Source organism: Capra hircus, unplaced genomic scaffold, assembly GCF_001704415.2.
Source record: "Capra hircus breed San Clemente unplaced genomic scaffold, ASM170441v1, whole genome shotgun sequence".
NCBI lineage: Eukaryota > Metazoa > Chordata > Mammalia > Artiodactyla > Bovidae > Capra > Capra hircus.
Genome location: NW_017190040.1, coordinates 65144 through 82955, shown reverse-complemented (window position 1 = coordinate 82955; position 17812 = coordinate 65144). Strand labels below are relative to the sequence as shown.

At 41.3% G+C, this 17812-nt stretch overlaps 1 pseudogene; it reads left to right on the top strand.

The window, feature by feature from the left end:
• Positions 1-694: 694 nt before the first annotated feature.
• On the top strand, positions 695-2390 carry LOC108634785 (annotated as a pseudogene).
• Positions 2391-17812: the final 15422 nt, after the last annotated feature.

Sequence of the window (17812 nt, the reverse complement as noted above, 5' to 3'; positions counted from 1 at the left end):
CCTGTGGAGGGCAATATACTTTTATAAAGTTTTGTGAATGCACTCTCTATGTAAAAATATTACTGTACTAATTTAGTGATTTTTTTTTTCAATATAACTAAGCACTTACTATGCTCTGTGGCCATAATTTTGCAGTTTGAAGGGAAAGGTGACCCAAATTTCTTTTCTCTTCTTCACATTCACCACAAATCTTAGCAACCTCAGCATACATTTTTTTTCTATTTTTATATTTAATTGAGAACTTTGATCTTTTCACCTAAAGGTAGCACTTAATGGATTCTCTCTGACATATCAAAATGGCCAGCATCACTCCACTTATTCTTTGGGGCCATCACTGAGTAAAATAAGGGTGACTTGGTCACATCCCTGTGACATCTCAACAGTTATTGTGGTAACTGAGTGACAAATGGGTGGGATGTGCAGGACTAAGGAAAGATTCACATTCTGGGCAGGAGGAAGAAGAATGGTGTGAGATTCCATTCGCAGTCCTCAGGATGACATGCAATTTAAAACTTATGAGGTATTTATTTCTGGAATTTTCCAATTATTTTTTTTTTCAGTGAACAACTGAGGGTTAGCTGAAACCACAGAGAGTGACACCTGAGATCAGAGGGGATGATCTTGTCCTGTGGTTGCCTTTAGGTGGAAAACAAACAAACAAACACTAGAAGAAGGGGCCAAAAGTGATTGTAAAATGGCCCATCTCTTCCCGTGTGAGGAAGCCCAAGCACCACCCTAACCCCAGAAAAAGACCGGAGGGTCCAAATCTGGAGATGAGGACGATGATGATGCTGAGGGCATTTTTCTTGGAGTGGAGCATGTCACTCTTTGTCAGGGTGATTTCAAGTTCAAAACCAGTCATTTTTAACATTTTGAACAGAATGACCATGGACTCATCTTCAAGAAGAAAGGAGGGCCACCTGAGTCCAGTTCCCTCCTGCACATTGCAACCTGCAAATCTCAGGACCACAGCATCATAGCCAGCGGATGTCTGTCCAGCTTCTCAGTCTGAATGGGGAGGAATAGACACTCCTGTTATTTTTGAGCCTTCATCTAAACCTGATTATAAAACAAGCTCTCTGCAAGCCATGCTTCACAATTCAGAATTGTTGTCTCCATGGCCTCACTGTCTATCTGGTGCTGTTCTATCATTAGGAGGCAAGGATGAAAGACCTCTTAATTCAGAGAGATGTCCCACTTCAGATGTAAACTTTAAAAGTGAAAATCCCAAAAGACCTACACTCAGCAATGGAATCCCAGGGGAGTGGCCTCCACCATGGTACCTCCAGGAATCTCTCCTACAAAGAACATGATTTTAACCTTGGAAGGTCTCCTGAACTCACAGAGCCATATTCATGAAGGGGAATCATTTTCCTTGACTCACCGCAGATGACCAGGCATGCTTCAGTCTTATGGATCCAGACAGAACATGTAGTTTGGAAGGGCTGGAGAAAACAGACTTTTGGACTCTAGCAAATCAGAGCAAAACTGTTGATCCCATGAAAGGAAATGATGTTACTTGTTGACTTTTACTATGGACAGCATACAAGTCATGGGCAGCCAGAACAGAAGATTCACACAGCCTTTAAATATCTCAGCTGCTTGAGAGTTCTAAAAAATGTGAAGTTTATGATCCATGTGAGGAACCATCTGGAGCTTGAGAGGCAGGAGGGTGACAGCTGGGAAATCCACACTACCTGCCAGCACTGCCACCACCAGTTTCCCAGCCCCTTCCAACTGCAGTGTCACATTGAAAGTGTCCATGCTTCCTGGGAGCCCTCCATGGTCTGTAATATCTGTGAATTGTCCTTCAAAACAGATCAGGTTTTCTTACAGCACATGAAGGACAGTCACACACCTGGCAAAATGTCCTATGTGTGCCGTGTGTGCAATTACAGATTGTCAGCCTTTGCCGATGCAGAGGCGTAGTTTAGAACATGGCATGGAAACATGAACAATTTGTTTTGCCTCGAAATTTTCAAACAGGTGACATCCTTTGTAAATCACGCTAGGAGGAACTGGAACAGGAGGGTCTTTCCATGTTCCAAGTGCTGGCTACAAAATTTGAACGTGAAGGAAAAGACAGAGCACCAAACCAAGAATCATCAGTCATTCAAACAGCCAGAGCACTTGCGAGAGTTGCCTCCTGAAACAGAGGTCATGATCCAAAGTTCAGTTCAGCTGGGACTGAGAGAGACAGAATCCATCATTGTGAGGAACACTGACTCCCAAGTGCCATCCAGAAAAAAAAAAAAAACACACACACACACACACACACACAAAAAAAAGACTGACTAGGAACACAAAATGTTCCAGACATGCTGCAGCACGGGATCTGGCTAAAAAATTATGTTCTAACCACCTCCAGAAATTCAGAAAAGCCCCATTGAGGTTCAGCCAGCTGTACATAAAGACCCTGCCTGGCTTTTGTTTAGTTGCTCAGTCGTGTCTGACTCCCTGTGACCCTATGAACTTCAGTATACCACTCTTTCCTGTCCATCACCATCCCCTGAAGCTTGCTCAAACTCATTCCATTGGGTTGCTGATGCCATCCAACCATCTCATCCTCTGTCATGCCTTCTGCTCCTGCCTTCAATATTTCCCAGGATCAAGGGTTTTGTTTTGTTTTGTTTTCCCAATGAGCTGACTCTTCCCATCAGGAGGCCAAAGCAATGGAGCTTCAGCATCAGTTTTTCCACTGAATATTCAGGGTTGATTTCCCTTAGGATTGACTGGTTGGATCTCCTTGCAGTCCAAGGGACTCTCAAGAGTCTTCTCCATTCTCCAGCACCACAGTTTGAAAAGATCAATTCTTCTGCACTCAGCCTTCTTTATGGTGCAGCTCCTCCATCTGTACCTGACTACTGGAATAACCATAGCTTTGACTTTATGGACATTTGTTGGCAAAGTAATGTCTCTTTCTTTTAATACACTGCCTAGCTTTGTCACAACTTTTCTTCCAAGCAGTGAGCATCTTTTAATTTCATGGCATCAGTAAACATCTACAGTTATTTTGGAGCCCATGTAAATAAAGTGTGGCTTTACTGTAACTGAGATTGTATTTGTTTCTTCTCTCTACTATGAAGTAGCTTTGGAATTTCCATGTTCCTTCCTGGCCACTCTCTGTCCCTCAAAGGAACCACTTCTCTGACCTCTAGCACCAGGGATTCATTTTTCTTTGTTTCAAATTTTAAATTAATAGAATCACCCAGTAGACTTTCTGTTCCCTTGGTCTTGGTTTTCCTTTAAATAAGTGAGATGCATTCTTATTGTATGTAGCTGTGGAACATTCTTTTTTGATTGCTGGGTAGCATTCCCTCGGATGAATTGGCATAATTGTGCCTGAAATTTAAGGCTCTTATTTTTCCTTTTTGAATAAGCTCCCTATGAACATTTGTGTGTCTTTCATTGCAATTTCTCGAGGATAGCTAAATCTATATGTCTGGACATGAGACTTTCTGACAACGCATGTGGCAGTGGTTTAGTTGCTAAGTGGTATTTAACTGTTACAGCCCCATAGACTAGCCAACCAGGCTCCACTGTCCATAGGATTTCCCAGGCAAGAATACAACAATGGGTTGGCATTTTCTTCTCCAGAGGATTTTCTTGACCCAGGGTTCAAACCGAGGTCTCCTCCATTGCAGCCAGATGTTACTGACTGAGCCATTCTAACAGGCAGGTACAGTCAAACGCTTTTTAGAAACTGATTGAAGCGATGTGTATTTCCACTAACAGTACTGGCATTTTCATTTCTACTGAACACTTGGCATTGTCAGTCTGTTTCATCATATAACTGAGCAGGACCCTGCAGGGCTTTCCCAGTGATAGACCATCCCCTGCCCAACCCCCACCAATGTCCTCCCTTATTTGTAGAAAAATTTTTGGTCCTAGACCTTCCATGAGTTTCAAAGAACGAATTTAATTAGAAGTGAAAAGCTGCAGAAACAAGCAAAACATCAAGCAAGACAAATAATAATTTGTTGTTGGGCAGTCGTATTCACTCTTTGTGATCCCATGGGCTGCGGAACACCAGGCTTCTCTGTCCTTCACTGTCTCCTGGAGCTTGCTCAAGCTCAAGTCCGTTGAGTGTGTGATGCCATCCAACCGTCTCATTCTCTGTCATCCCCTCCTCCTTCTTTCAAACTTTTCCGGCATTAAGAGGTATTCTAATGAGTCAGCTCTCCCCATAAGGTGGTCAAAGTATCGGAGCTTCACTTTCAGTATCATTCCTTACAGTGACTATTCAGTGATGATTTCCTGTAGGACTGACTGGCTTGATCTCGCTGCCAGTCCAACAGACACTCAGGAATCTTCACCAACACCACAGTTCAAAAGCATCAATTCTCTGGTGCTCAGCCATCTTTATGCTCCAACTCTCACATCCATACATGACTAGTGGGAGAACAATAGCCTGGACTACATGGACCTTTGTTGGCAAAGTAATGTCTCTGCTTTTTCATGAGCTTTCTAGGTTTGTCACAGCTTTTCTTCCAAGGAGCAAGCATCTTTTAATTTTGTGGCTGCCGTCACCATCTGCAGAGATTTTGGAGCTCAAGAAAATAAACTCTGTCACTGTTTCCATTGTTTCTTCATCTATTTTCCATGAAGTGATGAGACCTTTCACTGTGTGAACCACAACAAACTCTGGAAAATCCTTAAAGAGATGGGAATACCAGACCATATGACCTGCCTCCTCAGAAGTCTGTATGCAGGTCAAGAAGCAACAGTTAGAACTGGACATGGAACAAGTGACTGGTTCCAAATAGGGAAAGGAGTACATCAGGATTATATACTGTTGCCCTGCTTATTTAACTTAATTGCAGAGTACATCATGAAAAACACTGGGCTGGATGAAGCACAATCTGGAATCAAGATTGCTGGAGAAACAGTGACAACCTCAGATATGCAGATAATGCCACCCTAAAGGCAGAAAATGAAGAGCCTCTTGATGATGGCAAAAGAGGAGAGTGAAAGACTGGCTTAAAACTCAAATTTCAAAAAACGAAGATGACAACTTCTGGTCCCATATGGCAAAGAAATTGTGAAAAATTGAAAATAACAGCAGATTTTATTTTCTTGGACTCCAAAATCACTGTGGATGGTAAATGTAGCTTCCTTGGAAGAAAAGCTATGCCAAACATAGACAGCATTAAAAAAAAAAAAAAAAAAAGCTAAGGCATCACTCTGCTGACCAAAATTCTTATAGTCAAAGCTATGGTGGTTCAGACAGTAAGGAATTCACTTGCAATGTGGGAGACCTGGGTTCAATCATGGGAAGGACATCCCTGTAGTCCAGTGGAAATACTCGGTGTTCTCAGATTAGGGCGTCCAAGTTCATTCCCTGGTCGGGGTATTAGATCCCACATACTGCAACTAAAAATACCACATGTGACAATTAAAATTTCTGCTCCCACATGCTACAATGAAGATTGAAGTGTCCTTGTGCTGGAACTAAAAACAAGCGCAGCCAAGTAAATGAATAAATATTTGAAAGAAAGAAAGAAAAAGATATGAGAATTCCCTGTTGGTTCAGTGGTTAGGACTTGATGCTTTCACTGTCAATGGCCAGGTTTCCACACCTGGTTGTGGAACTAAGATCCCACAGGTTCTGTAGCATGATCAAACAAAAACCCAGAAAGATAACTGAGGAGTACAGAACTCCCAAAGTTTGAAAATGAAGCAATATCACTGCAAACAGGCTGAGGATAGAGTAAGGATTGCCAGGAACCCAAAGTGAAAAAGTGGCACCTCTGTAATTCACAAGCCTCTTTAATGTTGTGGTTTAGGCTTCTCCTTCTCCTGCTTCTGAACCTAAATAACTTATTGCTCCTAAGAGAATTTGTTATGGGAAAAACACTATTTGAACTGAATGATAGTGAAAATAGCAAATTTTTGAGACAGAGCTAAAGCAGTTTCATGTGTTAATATGCATTACATTTGAAAAGAAGAAAGGTTGGCAAAACAATGACTTAAGTCAGTGCTATTCACAGACATTTCTGCAGCAATAGAAAACTTTTTAATAATTGTTACATGTATTCCCTCATAAGGGCGATCAGCTTTTCACATATATAAATGCCTATGTTTCTTTTCTGTAGGGTATTCTGTTTATATCCTTATCTGAATTTTCAGATGGAGTGTTCATCTGGCATTTTTTTTTTTTTGTCTTGCTGTGAGGATTAAGGGATCTTAGATCTTCTACCAGGGATTGACTCTCTGCCCCCTGAAGTGGAAGCACAAATCTCTAACAACCCGATCACTAAGGAATTCTCAATAAAATATATTTTCTATGTCCTTGTCTAATATGCCACTTTGCAAATGTTAAAATATAGCCAGTGTGACTGAGGTATTAAATCTTTATGTGTGCTCAACGGCTTCAGTCTGTCCAACTCTTTGCGACCCCATCAGTGTAACGCACCAGGCTCCTCTGAACCCACATCTTTTACATCTCCTGTATCGGCAGGCAGGTACTTTACCACTAGCACCAACTGGGAAACCTATTAAATCTTTACTTTAATTAATTTAAAATTAAAAGATATGGCTAGAAGAACCAGATCTTCCTTACAAACGATTTTCAATTAACCTGTATACTCAGTAATTTGTGTATCTCTTAGATATTTTCCTCAAGATGAGATTCCATGCCCCTCCCTAAATGTAGGCTGCTTTTAGTGGCTTGTTTCCAAGAACAGAATATGTCAGTAGGAAGGAGACAACTTTATAGCAGAGAAACTAGTGGTAAGTCATACTGATAGTATGAATCCTTGATGGGAAGTGATGAGAAAGATATTTTGCCTTGGAAGTATAGTTCTAAAATTATATAAACCCAAGGGCAATCAGGAGAAACATACCAAACCCATATAGAGAGTCATTCTGCAAAATACCTGTCCCTGAAGGACTCCTGAAAATTGTCAAAAGTCATGAAAAACAAGGAAAGTTTAAGAAACTGCTATAGACCAGAGTAAGCTAAGGGAGGTATCTGTAGCTTTTTGCTACATATTCTCATGCAGTTCAGTATCCTATATGGGAATATGAAACTAGGAAAGAACATTTGTGGAAAAACTGGTAAAATTTGAGAAAACCCTGGAACTTAGTTAAAGGTACCCTACTGAAAGATGCTGGAATAATTGTGAAGCATAAAGGAAGTCATTTCACATATATACATTTCAGATATTGCCAGTGTTTTCTCTACATAACACCCACTTCATTTTGACTTCACTGAGATGGAAATCTGAAGTATGGTATACTTAACTGAACGGACATCTTCAAATACAAAGGATCAATAATAATTAGACTGTGTCATCTGACTATAATGCAATAATGAGAAATTGACCAAGAAACATCTTTTAAAACGCCATTCACTTGGAAAATAGAAATAACTATATTAACACATAACGTATATCTCTATGGAATTTTCATGCAAGAATCCTGGAGCAGATTGCCATTATTTTCTCCAGGGGATCCTCCTGACCCAGGATCGAACCCAGGCCTCTTGTGTCTCCTACATTGGCTGGAAAGTGATTTACCAGTTGAGTAACCAGGCAAGCCCATGCAACATATAGTCTTGTCTTTAGAAGAGAATATTAGGATATACTTGGAAGTGAATGATAATGAACAGTCTATTCACAAAAATTGTGGGACACAGTTAAATTTGTATGGAGAAAACAATGGAAACAGTAACAGACTTTATTTTCTTGGGTCCAAAATGATTGTGGATGGTGAATGCAGCCATGAGCTTAAAAGCTATGTGGCCCTTGGAAGAAAAGCTATGACAAACCTAGACAGCATATGAAAAAGCAGAGACATTTCTTTGCTGACAAAGTCCATCTAGTCACAGCTATGGTTTTTCCAGCAGTCATGTATGGATGTGACAGCTGGACCATAAAGAAGGCGGAATGCCGAAGAATTGATGCTTTTGAACTGTGGTGTTGGAAAAGACTCTCAAGAGTCCCTTGGACAGCAAGATCCAACCAGTCAATCCTACGGGAAATCAACTCTGAATATTCACTGGAGGACTGATGCTGAATCTGACAATCCAACAGTTTGGCCACCTGATGTGAAAAGCCAACTCATTGGAAAAGATCCTGATGCTGGGAAAGACAGAGGGCAGGAGAAAAAGTGGGCAGCGAAAGATGAGATGTTTGGATGGTATCACCAACTCAATGGACATTAGTTTGAGCAAACTCCAGGAGACAGTGAAGGACAGGGAAGCCTGGTGTGCTGGATGCATTCATGGTGTTGCAAAGAGTCCAACATGACTGAGGGACTGAACAACAACAACAAATTCCAGTGAACAACAAAGGTAAATTTATAGCATTAGATATAAGAGAAATGAGAGTTACAAATAATCATCTCAAAAAGTTGTAAAGATGAGCAACAGAACAAACATAGTGATATGAAGGAATGGAATTAGTAAAGAATGAATATAATAGAGAAGAAAATATTGTAACAAAACGAAAACTTTATTCCCCATATGACTACTAGGAGACTTCAGCAGAACAGGGCCTTTAAAAAAGACTCTGGGAAGGGCCAAAAAAGAAATATTTTAGGCTTTGTGAATATGATTATTGGCGATTAAGTTATCAGCCATAGATAATAACCAAAGAAACTGTCAAGCCCCTGTTCCAACTTTAAGGACTCCGAAAACTGAAGTTCACACAATTTTCACATCAGAAAATAAAATTCTTTTCGGTTTTCCTCAGCCATTAAAAGTGTAAAGCTCTAAAATTAAAAAAAAAAAAAAAAAAAGAAGAAGAATAAGAAGAAGAAGAAAAAGTAAAGCTCATTCTCAGCTCACAACACACAGTGCAAAAACAGGGGCAGGCTGCCCTGCATTGATCGAAATGCAATTCCAAGAGGAGGGGCTTCAAGATCCACTGTACTCTCAAGTTCCTTAAGCAAAGAACTTGCTTAAGGGAGGTCACCCTGAGGGCTGTGAGTGCTGGACACCATCACTGGACTCCCCTGGTAGACTCGGAGGCCGTTCTCAGCCCTGTGCCCTGGGGACTGTGCCATCTGTTTTTTTCTTTCTTCACATTTGGTGATCTGAGCAATCTTGATCCAAGACCCTTGAGATTCAGATTCAGCCTGACCACGCCCACAGCGGGTGTTTTTACGCAGTTGGGGGAGGGGGAGGTTAATCGCCTGCGCTTGCGCCCAACTCAGCCTCACGGCCAATCAGTTTGCCGGTGCGGACACCTGGCAGCCAATTATCAGAGGCAGCCCGAACACCTGTAGGGGGAGCTGAGGGGGCAACCCAGACCTGAGGAGGACTCATCCCCTCAGGCTCGTCTCCTCAGCCTTAATCCGGGAACTGCTTAGGGCAGGTGAGCCGCAGGCAGTTGTGTCTCCTCCGCCAACGGGGACCGGTGAGGACTGGAGCGTGGTTCAGCCAAAGCGGTGCCTGACGGCTAAAGGGAGGGTTTCTCGAGTCACCACTCACATGGGGCCTTGCTCGGCGGGGCGGCCTGTTAGGGCCAGCGGGCCCTCAGGAGGGATCTTGCGGCAGGACCCACAGGCCTTAGGCTCCTTTCGCCCTTTCCTGTCTCTAGTCTAGGCGGGCTCTGCTCTCCAGCAGCTTTCCTGCCCCAGGGGATGGGACAAGCCAGCTCTCGGAAAGGGCTTCTTAGGCCCCTGGCCCCCGGCAACACCCCCGGCTCTCCTGTGGAACCTGATGTATTTAGACACACATGCACAAATCTTCACGGCCCAACCCGGTTCTGCACCCAGGCACAGTCAGGCGGGCGCAGCAAAAAAAAAAAAAAAAAATCGATTTAGTGGCCTCTTCACTGCCCTGGTGCTTTGGTCGTTTTCCTGTTTCCTCTGCCTAGCTTGGACTCCAGGGCTGCCCCTGTCCCTGGGGGCCCCGAGATTCAGGCCTTTGGTTCGGGAAGTTGGCAGATGAGGTATTTGTTTGTTTGTTACTGAGAGAAGGGAGGTGGGAGGAAGAAGCTCAGGGAAAAGGAGTTCAATCACTTGCTCTGGTTGTGTGAGACGCCTGGTGAGCATCCGTAGGGTAGGACCAGGTAGGGCCTGGGGGGATAGAATGTTCCCAGAACAGGTGACTCACCCTGACCTTTCCCTCTGCTCGTCCCCAGGATGTGACTGTTTCCTGCCTGGGAGGTCTCAAGCGCTCAGGTTTTCAGTGGGCCCCTGAGGTAAGGTGACAGGCATCTTTACAATAAGGGACAAAGTTGTGGCTTTCTTACTTTCCGTTTTTCTCCATTCATTCTTGGGCTGACACGTTGCTGTTGAGAGAGAGTATTCCTGATTGGGGATTACCTGGGCCTGATTGCCGGTGCTGACTTCAGGGCAATCATGGTTTCAGGTTTGCAGCTTTCTGAGTGGCAACCTTAAAAACAGGCAGGGTTACTTGCTTTCTCCTGCCTTCTTGAAAGAAAAAAAGTAAGAGCACCATGGGTCTTTAGCTGTGTAGAGCTGACTCCGACCACTTGGTGAGGCTAAAATGGGGCAATGCACATATCCTAAGGTTTTAGCTATGAAAGCAAAGCAATGCAGGTGTGGGGGTTCCCTGGTGGCCTGGTGATTAGGATTCTGGGCTTTCACTGCAGTGGTCTGGATTCGATCTCTGGTCAGGGAACTGGGACACCACAAGCCAAGCAGTATGGCCAAATGAATAAATGAATCAAGTGGTACACTCAGAGAAACTGTGTTGTGATTTAACATGTTCACGTGGGATTACTTGCTCATTTTGTACTCTTTAGGGCTTTATTTCATTAAGTAAGTGAACTCCACTGGATGAGGGCGAGGCACCATCTGAGTTCATTTCATGCGAGTAAACAAGATCATAGGTAGCTCTATGCCCAGCAACTTGTGCCTACAGCTGTGTTGTATATTTATCTTGCTGGTACAGCTTTGACTTCACAGCATGTTTTGTTTTGATCACAACATGTGGCTTCATAGGATATTAGTTCCCCAACCAGGGATCGAACACAGGATCCTGGCAGTGAGAGGGCTGAGTCCTAACCAAACCACTGGACTGCCAGGCAACTCCTGTTTGTCGATGCTTTGGTTTGTTTTGTGTGTGTGTGTGTGTGTGTGTGTGTGTGTGTGTTCTTAATTTTTGCTATATTTATAGGAGAACTCTTCTGTGTGTAAGTATGATGTGAATGGTATTATAACTTGAAATGTTTGTGTTGTACATATGATCTCAAAATTGAATAGTTTGAAAGAGCTTAATGCTTGTTATCTCTTGGCCTAGGATCTCTCCTGAGGTAGCAGTCAAGCTTTTGTCTGGCTTGGCAACCTCTGAAGACTTAGTTTGTTGAATCTAAGCTCTCTCACTTGGCTGTACTCATGAAGCCTCAGTTCCTCCTTCTGTGGGCCTCTGCAAGGGGCTTCTCTTGTGGAGGCTGCTGTCTTTTCTCAGAATGAGTGATTCAGGAAAGCATTTGCACCCATGATAAAGTGCAGAGTCTTTCTTCAGATGTTACACATCTTCACTCCTGTATTTGCTTAGTCTCACAGGTCAACCCTGTGATAGATTGAGAGAGAACTACATGGGAGTGGGAATATCAGGAGATTTGATTCACTTGAAGGCTGGTTACCATACCCATTAATCCACCATGACAGCCTTTTTTTTCATATGATCTCAGTTCTGTTACTGTGAGCAAATTATTTGGCTTGTGTACTCTTCTTGTGTGCTGCTGCTGCTGCTAAGCCACATCGGTCGTGTCCGACTCTGCAGTCTCATGGACAGCAGCCCACCAGGCTCCCCCATTCTCGGATTCTCCAGGCAAGAACACTGGAATGGGTTGCCATTTCCTTCTCCAATAAATGAGAGTGAAAAGTGAAATTGAAGTCGCTCAGTCGTGTCCGACCCTTCGAAACCCCATGGACTGCGGCCTACCAGGCTCCTCCGTCCGTGGGATTTTCCAGGCAAGAGTACTGGTGTGGGTTTCCATTGCCTTCTCCAGCTTGTGTGCTCTCCAGCTTGATCTACTCAATTCTTGATCTGCTCAGTTCTAGACCTACTCATTTCTTGATATTCTAGCAAGTCTCCTCTTTGTCCTTGGATTAAGTTTTCTGTTTCTCTGGATGGTTCCCATCAGCAAACAGACTGACTATAAGTGTGACCTGTCGTTAAAAATCCATCTTTTGGTGACACATGTCCTGCTTCTGCTGCTTTTATTTCATATTTGCTTATTATAGACTTCTGCAGAGTTGTTCCATAGACTTTGTTATCTCGAGTTCTCTCATTTTCCTTTAAAGCCACTCTTGTCAAGGCCACAAGTGTATTTCAAATGTTTAACTCAGTGGTCAATTTTTAGTTGTTATTTTAGTTAATTTATTGGCAGCCTTTATCAGAGTAGTTTCATGTCCTCCTCCCTGAAAAAAATGTTTCACTTGGATTACAGAATGCTTCTCTTTCCTGCTTCTCTTCCACCTACAGTTCTCCCACATACAATGTGTGACTTTTGTGTCTGGCTTTATTCAGATGTCATATTTTATTTTTAAATATTTATTTATTTAGCTGTGTGGCATGTGGGATCTTAGACCTCTGGAGAGTCTTAAACACTAGATCTCCAGGAAAGTCCCCTAGTTTGTGTACTTTCAAGATTCATCCATTTCATGGCTGTATAGCAGTGACTGTTTTTGTTTTATTTTTATGGCTGAATATGGTATATGGGTATGGTAAATGGCTTCCATGCAGTCCATTTTGAGCATATACCACAGTTTGTTTATCAATTCGTCAGTTAATGGATAACACTTGGATGGTGTACTCTTTGTGGCTATTGTGAGTAATGTTGCTGTGAACACTGATTTTGCATGGACTGAACATTTTCAGTCTTTATGGATATATACAAAAGAGGGAAATTGCTGGATCGTATGAGTACTCTATATTTAATTTTTGAGGTACTGACAAACCACTTTTCCAATAGTGGTTGTAACCATTTTACAGCAATTACATCAACAATATCTGAAGATTCCTTTTCTCCACATCCTCTGCAGCACTTGTTATCGTTCGTCATTTTGATTGGGTGTGAAGTAATATGGGTATGAAGTAGTATCTCAGTGAGACAGATTTACATTTTGCTAGGGGCTTCCCTGGTGGCTCAGAAGGGAAAGTGTCTGCCTGCAACGTAGGAGACCTGGGATTGATTCCTGGGTAGGGAAGATCCCCTTGAGAAGGAAATGGTAATCCACTCCAGCACTCTTGCCTGCAAAATCCCATGGACAGAGGAGCCTGATAGGCTACAGTCCATGGGGTTGCAAAGAGTTGGAAATGTCTATTCAAATTCTTTTCCTGGAGGTTAAATGCTTTTCTTTTTTTAATTGTTGTAGAAAACACCTAACTTAAATTTTTACCGTTTTAACCATTTTTGCATGCTAAGTATTTCGCACACTTTCGTCAGCCTTTTGGAGAAAGAAATGTCAACCCACTCCAGTATTCTTGCCTGGAGAATCCCATGGAGAAGGGAACATGGTGAACTTTAGTCCATGGGGACACAAAGTTGGGCACAACTGAGTGACTAACACATATACACACACATAGTCACGGCGTTGTTTTGTTGTTGTTGTCATTGTTTTAGCTGTGCTATGCAGCTTCAATGACAGTTCCCTGGTTGAGAATCGTACCCAGGCCCCTGATAGGAAACCGTGGAGTCCTAACCTGTGAACTACCAGGGAATTCCTTATCACATTGTTATCAAACAGATCTCTACACCTTTTCATCTTGCAAAACTGAAATTCTGTACCCATCACCTGTCCCATTAAACAACAACTCCTCTTTTCTTCCCTGTTTACCTAGACCATGGCCTCCGTCGTTCTTGTTTCCTTTCTATTGCTTGACTATGTTAGCTATTTCATACAGGTAGAAACCTACAGTATTTGTCTTTTTGTATGGCTGGCTTATTTCATTTGGCTTGATGTCTGAAATGATCATGCATATTGGAGCATGTGACAGAATTTTCTTTATATGGCTAAATAATGTTTCATAGTATGTATATACCACATTAGATGGACATTTCAATGCTTCCACCTCTTAGTTGTTGTGCTTCGTGCTGCTGTGAGCATGGCTGTGCAGATATCTCAAGACCCCATGTTAACTTGTTTTGAATTTATATCCTGAAGTGGAATTGCCAAATCATGTATCATTTCTATTTTTTAATTTTTCGAGGAGCCTTTAAACTGTTTTCTGTAGCAGTTGCACCATTTTAAAATCTATCCATAACACACAAGGATCCAGTTTCTGTACGTGCTTGCCAACAGTTGTCCTTTCCTTTCCTTCATATGTAAACACACACACATATGCACACACAATTTTTTTCATATCCTTTTCCATTATTGTTTATCACAAATTATGAATATAGTTCCTTGTGCTATACCGTATGATCTTGTTTGTCTATTCTATATATTATAGTTTGCATCTGCTAATCACCAGCTCCCAATCTATGCCTGCCCCACCTTTCCCCTCTTGGTAATCACATAGTCTGCTCTCTATGTCTGTGAGTCTGTTTCTGTTTCATAGATAAGTTCATTTGTGTCATATTTTAGAGTCCATGCAAGTGATACCATATGATATTTGTCTTTCTCTTTCTTTTTTTTTTTAATTTTTATTTTTACTTTATTTTATTTTACAATACTGTATTGGTTTTGCCATACATTGACATGAATCCGTCACGGGTGTACATGAGTTCCCAATCCTGACCGCCCCTCCCACCTCCCAGCCCATATCATCTCTCTGGATCATCCCTGTGCACCAGCCCCAAGCATCCTGTATCCTGCATCGAACATAGCCTGGCGATTTGTTTCTTACATCACAGTGTACACGTTTCAGTGCCATTCTCCCAAGTTATCCCACCCTCTCCCTCTCCCTCAGAGTCCAAAAGTCCATTCTATACATCTGGTTCTCTTCTTCTGTCTCACATACAGGGTTATCATTGCCATCTTTCTAAATTCCGTATATGTGCGTTAGTATACTGTATTGGTGTTTTTTTCTTTCTGGCTTACTTCACTGTGTATAATCGGCTCCAGTTTCATCCATCTCATTAGAATTGATTCATATAAAGTCTGCAAGCAATAAATGCTGGAGAGGGTGCAGAGAAAAGGGAACCCTCTTACACTGTTGGTGGGAATGCAATCTAGTACAGCCACTATGGAGACCAGTGTGGAGATTCCTTAAAAAATGGCAAATAGAACTGCCGAATGACCCAGCAATCCAACTGCTGGGCATACACACTGAGGAAACCAGAATTGAAAGAGACACATGTACCCCAATGTTCATCACAGCACTGTTTATAATAGCCAGGACATGGAAACAACCTAGATGTCCATCAACAGATAAATGGATAAGAAAACTGTGGTACATATACACAATGGAATATTACTCAGCCATTAAAAAGAATCTATTGTCTTTCTCTTTCTGACTTCCTAAGTATTCTTTTTAGTGCTAGTGTAAATTCAAGTATTTACGTAACAACATTTGTTGCTACTGTATAAAATGTGATTGACTTTTAAAATATTTGTCTTGTATTCTGCAAGCTTTATATTAATTCTAATACTTGTGTTTTCTTCAAGATTTTCTATATACAAAAGTATGTTATCTCCAATATACTTTGACTTTTTCCTTTCCATTCTGAAGGCTGTTTTTTTGTTTTTGTTTTCTTTTTTTTTTTTTTTTAAACAACAGTGACAACTCCGTTTTGTTACCTGATTGTGGTGGTTATAGAACTGCCAGTATAATGTTGAGCCAAAGTGTGTAATAGACTTCCTTGTGTTGTTCCCAATCTTAGAGGGAAAGCTTTCAGTTTTTCATTATTAAGTATGATGTTAGCTGTGGGTCTTTTACAGGTACCCTTTGATTGAGAAAGTTCTCTTCTGTTCTTAGTTATTAAGTGTTTTTTAAACCCCAGTTATGAAAAGGTGCTAGATTCAGGGAAATGCTTTTTCTGCAGGCAGATGTGTTTTTTATTTTATTGTTTTAAAATGGCATAATGTTGATTGACTTTCATATAATGAACCAACTTTGCATACCTCCATAAATCCCATGTGATCATGGTATACGATCTTTTTTATATGTTGTTAGATTTTGTTTGCCAGTATTTTGTTGAGGACTCTTTCACCTGTATTCATAAGGGATATCGGCTGTATGTGTGTGTGTGATGTCTCTGTCTGATATTGGTATGAGAGAAATACTGGCATCACTTTGCCTGCTATGTAGGGAAGAGACCTGTGGCATAAAGGATGAAGCATTGTTGGATTTAAGTTTAGCCAGGATTAGAGGGAGAAATTTAGGATATATCAGTGTGGAATTGGGGTGAGATTATCAAGAGAGTTCATTCTCAATTTCCTAGGCCTGTGTTAAGTGCTTGACATTGAATTATGCTGTGTGTTAACTATGTATAGCTAGATTATAGTTTGAATTTGCTGCCTATTTTCTTTGTTAACATTTATGAAATTAGAATTTGTGAATCAGTTGTAAGGTGCATTTAAGATACAGTTTCTTCCGATTTCACTACAAAACAAGATGCCATTGAATAGCTGATGCCTTTTACAAAGAGCTGTTAACCTTAAGTCTAAGAAATAAGCATGTTTGTCTTTAAGATACAGAAACACATTTAAAAGTTAGAAATTTGCCCAAGAAGATGCAACTGGTGTGTGGTTAACTTAGAATTCCAACTTAATCTTCTTTGACTCCAAAGTCCATGTTTCTAAACACTGTACAACAGTGCTTTTGTAAAAATACTCATCCTTTACATGTGATTTCACCTAATGATCAGTAGTGGTGTTGTTGTTGTTGTTTTAATCTTTTTTTTTTAAATAGAAGAGATTAAAGTGAACATGGGAAAAGCTATGATTCTAGAGCCATGTAGACTTGTAGTCATAGGTTTTTCAGCTGTCATTGAGTCTCTTGACACTCAGTGTCTTTGTCTGTAAGATAAGGGTGTTTATAACTACTCTAGAGTTTTGGAGATAATCAAATAGCACGTTTTTCTGTACTTAACTAATATGTAGTATGTTTATACTTAGGTGGCAGTGTGTATAAAGGAAGCACTGGGACTTGTGGCCGCACCCTCTAAGGATAAAAAAGTATTAAAAATATGGAACTACCATGTATGTTACGTGAAGAAGAACAAGAGCCAGAACTACGGAAAAGTGAGGGAGAAACCAAACAAGTAGATGATGATGATGATGATGAACTGATCTTGGTTGGAGTGGAACATGTAAATGAAGATGCTGATGTGATCTTTGTTGGGATGACCTCAACTTCAAAACCAGTCGTTTCAAACATACTGAACAGAGTTACCCCAGGTTCTTGTTCAAGGAGAAAAAGGTATGGTCACTTCAGGAAAGGTAATGCTCACAAATTACAGCCTGTTAGTCATGTGACTCCTACATCAGAAGCAAAGACTGTCTTGCCAGTTTCTGACTCTGAATCAAGATCAACCTTTGTCTCAAGCTGATTATAAAAATATTTCACCACAAATAGTGCCTAATAGCTTTTCAAAGGAGTTATGTTCTTCTTTGATTACCTTCACAAGTTCATTGCAGCATACAGTAGAAACAGCAGTTTCTGCAGGAGATATGAATAAAAGTCCTCATGTATCAAAGCGACTTTCCACTTGTGAAACAAATAGGCAGAAATCCCAAAAGGCCTAAGCTTAGTAACGGAATTATAGGGGAACATTCTTTAGGTTTTCCCCGTTCAGGTATTTTTCATACAGTGACCACTCAGCAAAGCACACCAGACCGTGTCCATACCTCACTAAGCCATGTTCAGAATGGAGAACCTTGTCCAACACCTTTTCCAAAGGACAACGTTCATTGCAAGCCTGTAAGACCTTTAGGGGAAAAT